General features: G+C 41.4%; 1 pseudogene; it reads left to right on the top strand.

The window, feature by feature from the left end:
• On the top strand, nucleotides 1-275 carry LOC102476756 (mitochondrial import receptor subunit TOM6 homolog pseudogene; annotated as a pseudogene).
• The last annotated feature ends 6,252 nt before the right edge of the window (nucleotides 276-6,527 follow it).

Genomic DNA, 6,527 nt, shown 5'->3' with positions numbered 1-6,527 from the left:
ATGGCTTCCAGTGGGGTTGTGGTGAGCGCTGCCGGCCCAGCAAATGAAGCCCCAAAATGCAAGACAGTGTGGGAGATTGGCTGCAGGCGTCTGCCACTTTGCCACGGATAGGAATGACTTCCGGAGGAACTTGATCCTTAATCTGGGACTATTTGCAGCAGGAGTTTGACTGGCCAGGAACTTGAGTGACATCGATCTAATGGCACCTCAGCCAGGGGCATAGCCAAGACAAGTGGAATCTCTGTGCTGTACCGAACCTTCCAAAAATAGAGCCTACAATGTGTGACCACCACAAGATATGCCCTGATGGCATCTGAAGTTTCAGACTGCACCTTGCACTTCTCTGCCTGGTTTCATGTTGTTTTTGTGTTCACCCAGAACTCCAGTGTCTGGTCCAGCAGTCAGTCTTCATCGGTTTTGTAAAGTTCTGTACATAGTTCCTATGTTTCTACAGGAGGTAATCTTTGCTCTTGTCCTGAGAACAATGATGTTTTAACAAATATACGAAATAAAGACTGCACATACACACACACACACACACACACACACACAAGCATATTTGTGTACACATTTAATGCATATTATTAAATTGTTCCTTAGGGAAGTCCTACTAATTTGGTATATTCTCTGCTATACAGTTAAAACCAATACTTGATTTTTAGAATGGTTGATTTTTATAGGTTGATGGAATAGAAAACTGAGTTGAGGCATTTCATAAAATTTTAAAAATAACTGTAAAACTAAAAAAAAAGATACGGGTTTATAAGATTTGGTGTTATGAAGAACTACTCAATATTCATAAAGACTTCAAACAGGTATTTAAGAATACCACCGAACTTGAGGAATTAAGCTGGCTAAGAATAAGAATAGAGTTCACATAAGGAAAAATACAAGTAGCAAGTATATATTAGGCAGAATCATTGTTATTTATTTTCTTCTTTTCCTTCTTCTCTTTCTTCTTTTTAAATTTGCTATAGGGTACATGAGCTTACCAGCAACAGAGAGGAAAACTGAGAAAGCACCCCTCAGGGGGATGGCCACACCACAATCTTTTTCTTCATTCTCCCTGTGGGATTTTGGGCATGCATGCACATGAACCCAGTGTTGTTTTGTTGTTTGTTGTTGTTTTGTTTTGTTTTGAAGAGAATTTTGCCTTAGGGCTCATGTGCTCACTGGAGAGAGAGAGAGAGAGAGAGAGAGAGAGAGAAAGAGAAAGTGAGAAACCACCTCCCAGTGAGGATGGCCATGCCATAATCCTGTTTTCTCCATTCTCCTCTCAGGATCTTGGGCACACATGCACACGTGTCCAGCATGAGTCTCAAGTCACTCGGTTGAGACTCAAACCATGTTCAGCCATGTGGGAGTCCAGTGACGTAACCACCATGCCATCTGCTAGTCCCCACAGTGTGTTCTTTAAGCTGCCAGGTCTGGGACTTGAATCTTGCAGTTAGCCATATAGGATCTAGCCATGCTAACACTATGGCACTGGCTGGCCCAGAATCACTGTTTTTAATCCACAAGTAAAAACTAAATTGATAGTGGGATATCATATTACACCTATTAGAAAACAATTTAAGTGATCATACTCAGTTTTGATGAAACTTTTGGAAATTTGCCCTAAGGAATTAATTTAGAAGACAGAAAAGTCATATGTGAAGGATCTTTCTGTTATTATTTATATTATAAAATAATAAGTTATCTAAACATCTGCATCAGAGGAGTGGTTAAGTACAATGAATCTTCATAGATTAACTTGACATGGGACATTATATGATCTTTAAAATAATAGATGTGAAGAGCATCTAGCTGTGGAGGTACATTTATGAGGTAATGTTAAGGGAAGGCCAAAGGACTTACTTCCAACCCTGTGATTAAAACTATGGTTAGAGGCCAGCAGGTGGCATGGTGGTTAAAGAACTGTACTTCCTCATAGCCAACCTCAGTTCTAGTCCCAGATTTGGCTGCTTGAAAAATCATGCTGGGTGTGGTTGTGTGTGTGTCCAAAATCCTGAGAGGAGAGTGGAGGAGAAGGGATAGTGGTGTGGTCATCTCCCCTGGGAGGTGCTTCTCACTGTTCCTCTCTGTCTCTTTCCATTGAGTACATGTGCTCTATGGCAAAAATCTGAAAACAAAACAATTGTTAAATTATGACTTTCTAGGACTGGCAGGTGGCGTGGTGGTTAAGGGCAGTAGACTCCCACATGGCCGACCATGGTTCAAGTCCTAGACCTGGCGGCTTGCTTTCTCACTTTCCCTTTCTTTTCTTCTCTGTCTCTCTCTGATCAGATTAAAAAAATGATGATAACAAATGGAATTAAATAAATGAATAAATAATTATTTTAAAAAGTATGACTTTCTGTGACTTTTAAGGAAGAAAATCATATTTTTGTCAACAGGAGAGAGAAAGCTTATGAACAGAGGGTACAGATCCAGTAGAGAGAGAGGGGCTAGAAGTTACAAAAATGAAGAGATTATAGATAGAACAAAATTAAGAAGGGACAAGATGAATCAGGTGAGGTCAAGCCACAGGTGGTAGGGACAGCCTAGACAGTGTTCTGTTTCAAAGATAGGAACAAAGCAGAAGGTATATGAAAACTACATGATTTAAAACTGTAGTGTGAGCGATGGACTCTCAACTCACACCAGCTTAAGCAAAGCCTATAACTTATTGCTCCTGCAACCCAAAGTCCAAGGAGATAAAATTAGCTTCAGACACAGCTGCATCCATGCATTCAGATCATGCCGTCATGACTTCTACATGCCATCTCTCTTGGCTACTCTTTAGCCTTGGTTGTTGTCATTCTGAGCAGCCTCTTTGTCATGGCAACATTGGTTTAGGTGGTCCAAATAGTTCATATTCCTTGATTTAAAAAAAGAGCCCTGTTTCTGGGTGGACATCCTCAGCAAAAGTTGCAGGAAAAATCCTGATTGTTCTGATTTGAGTTAAAGATCATACCGTCAATGGAGAAGAATAAGCCTTACAGTTTACCACATCACCTAGTGAAGGATAGCTGTTCTGAAAATGAAAGCATGCTGGCCAAAGAGAAAGGAGCAGGTGTCGTATACAAGGATCAATAGACATTTGGAGGCAGTATGGTGTGTTTACTAAGTCTTCCGTGAGAGCTACCATCTGCTTGATGGGCCTAATCAACACTACGGGAGACAGCATCATCTGATCAAGTCTCCTGTTGCTTGACTGCTGGTCCCATTGGCCTCCGACCACCCATTGGCCTCTTGCCTTTTGGATTTTAGATTTCTGGCTCTACTATGGGATAGCTCTGCCAGCCTCCATGTCTGGATACCTGACCTTCTGCCCACCTGGACCACAGTAGACATACTCAAGCTACCAGCCATCACCCCTCTAGACTGACATCTTTGTTCACTTGCTTTTTTCTGCTGTGGAGCAGGAAAAGTAACTTGGATGCATTTCAGTCTATAAGAAACCTTCACTTGTTTGAAACTAAGACTCAGCAAAACATGGACATATTTGATGAATCACCTTTTTGGTGATTTGGGAGGGTGGTGAAGTAAATAGGTGGGAGGTTAGATGTTAATACGTTTTGAAATGGAATGTTTTATTGTTTTCTTGAAATGATTGGAACATTTCTCAGGTACTTAGTTTTTCGTTTCCTTTGTTTTCCTTTGATAAATGACTGGCAGTAGGGGAAAACAGTCCGTAAGAGACTGAAAATGTATTGACCAGAAAGATAGAGCTCAAAGTGGACGAGGCCAGACATTTTCCCAGTTATCTGACATGAGCTGTTGACTTGATATACAGCTTCCATGGCCAATCATCATCCCACCATGAGGAGTGAGAGTAGAGAAAGTTACTGGCACTTGAGGTGTTGAGGTGCGTAAGACTATTATCAGAAAGAGTTATCATGTCTAGCTTTCTTGGGAGTTAACAATGCCTTTTGTTTCCCCTTTGACTCTTAAAAGTGTGGGAGAAAGGTAGTAGTTTTGTGCTATTGCAAATAAGTTTGATTGCTTCGCTATTTTTAATGAGTGACTATAGATTAAGCTTTCCTTCCTCATTTAAAGGTAGCTTTCTTTGAGATAGTTAATTTACTTGCTTCTATTCATTGAACCTCTCAAAGATTGTTTTTATGGGAAGGAAATCAAGAATCAGCCTAGTGGTCTTTAGAAAATAGAAAAGTGACTCAGTTTATTTTTTTATTTATTATTTTTTTTAGAGGTTTTTGCCTTAGGGTGCATGTGCATGTGTGCGCACCAGAGAGGGAGACAGAGATAGTGAGAGGGAAAGTGAGAAATCACCACCCCCGAGGGGGTGGTCATGCCACAATCCCTTCTCCTCTGATCACTTCCCAGGATCTTGGACATGCATATACATGTGCCAGGTGTGAGTTTCAAGCCACCAAGTCTGGAACTCAAACCATGGGTGGCCATGTGGGAGTCCAACAACATAACCGCAATGCCATCTGCTGGCCCCGACTCAATATTTCTATGTAAGGCAAGCTGCACTTCATGCTGTTGCTGATATTTCTCAACATGGGTTTTCTCGATTGAAGAAAGTTCTATGGCTCAGGGATTGTAGATACTGCTAAGATGGAAAGAAAATAGAAACTGGATGCGTTTGGTACTTTGGGCAAAGTAGCGGAGGTGGGGATCGGTCATGAAAGAATAGGCTCTTAAGGATGCTGTGGGTGGAAGGGCCTATTTCTCTTGGTGTGAGTCCAAAATGTTTATGAGCGTTTATGAAAGAGAATTCTATGATAATGTTTGGGATATGCTGAGGAGAGAGAACAATGAGACAGAAACATGAGTTAAAGGCATCTTTTTTAAAGACATGTTTTTTTTAAAGTTTATTTTTAGAGAGATTGAGATCCCTAACAGTCTCTAAGCCTCAGCCAGCCAGGATTAGAGGCATGTGCGTGCACCCAGCATGCACAGGGAGAGCTCGGGATTCAAACCTGGGACCTTCTCTGTGGCATCAACATCACAGAGCATTTCATTACCACTGCGCCACTGTGGCTGGCCAAAGGGAGCTTTATGGTCTCCCAAGCTACTGCCATAGCATGGCTCTTACTTGCTAGAACGGTTCTTAGAAAACATGGCTTAGTCATTCGTTTCATTTCTCATTGTTGTTGTTTTATCTCATCGTAAGGATTTTGCATGTAGATCTCTGAAATAACCTGAATGTTAGTGGAGAGGTTGTTCTGCATCCCTGCTTTTTGATTTGTCCTCTACACTCAATATTTCTTCTCCTCCTTCTCCTCGTCACACTTCTTCTCCTCCTTTTTTTGTATATGCCTCAATTTTCTCCTCCACATCTCCTGTATTAACATCCCAATTTTTACCTGAAGTGATGGTATAATAAGACATCAACACAAACGAGGAGCTAGAACCAAGAGCCTTCATATTTATAATATTTATAATTTATATTGATTTTATAATTCAATATTTATAATCACCTCTTTATGTGAGGATTTGTGTGTTTGTGTATAACAATGAAAACCATGTTGTCATTCATTCTCTCTTAGACACTGCTGTGTTCTGGATCTCTGAGTGGGCCCAGGCTTGAGTAGGTGCGACATTATGTACAACTTGACACTGCACAAATGGAGTGATAGCTCCCGCTTTGGTAACTCAGCTGTCTGGCAAAGTCACCTGTTTGGAACACAGCTAAGAAACAGGAACTAACAACAAAAGGCCCATGAAGAGCCAGAGTAGATACCACAGTGTCTGTGCCTCGCTAGGTCTGATTGATTTGACTCCCGGGGGGATACAGAGAGCAGCCGGCACTACCTTAGGCTGGAAGAGGAGGTGTAATTGCAGCACTCAGCAGCATTGTGTAGACAAGGGACTGGGGCGCTCAGGCATTTAGGAGAAGGTGTTGAATGTCTAGGGAAACATTTTGGTCAAAGATTTTGCATGTTGTTTCTTTGTAATTATCTATATGTAAAATTACTTCTTCTATGAAGCATGAAGTCAGTAAAACAGTAACATGTTCTCTGAGGGGAATAGGTTTTATCTTAATAAGATGCCACCTATTGTCCAGAGCATGTGAACAGTTGGGATATATCTGCTTTGGAAAATGCTGTGTGAAATAATATTTTCTCTGCTCAGGTCTGCTTTTTTGCTGTGGATACAGAGTGTAAATTGTAAACATCTGTTGTACAAGCGGATGCATGCGACATTCTGTAGGTGCATATTGGGATGCATTCATTTTGGGATTCCCAGCACTTTACTACCTAAAATCCTTTTATTGTTTTCACTTTTAATCCTCTGCTTGTGTGGCAAAACTTTTTTTTTTGTCTTTTCAGTCTTTCATAGTTATGTTATTACTTTTTAATTTGCTGTTGGGCGTTAGCATTTGTGCGTGTGCATGAGAGACAGAGAGAAAGTGAGAAAACATTCCTCAGGGGGGATGGCCATGCTGCAGTCTCTTCTCCTCTCAGGATCTGGGGCATGTGTGCACACACACCCAGCCTGTTTTTAAGCTGCCAGGTTCGGGACTCAGCCGTGCAGCTGGCCATGTGGGAGGCAGCCACCTTCGTACCACAGCA

The sequence above is a fragment of the Tupaia chinensis genome, unplaced genomic scaffold (genome assembly GCF_000334495.1).
Source record: "Tupaia chinensis unplaced genomic scaffold, TupChi_1.0 Scaffold000318_1, whole genome shotgun sequence".
Lineage (NCBI taxonomy): Eukaryota > Metazoa > Chordata > Mammalia > Scandentia > Tupaiidae > Tupaia > Tupaia belangeri.
This window is presented reverse-complemented; position numbering and strand designations above follow the sequence as displayed.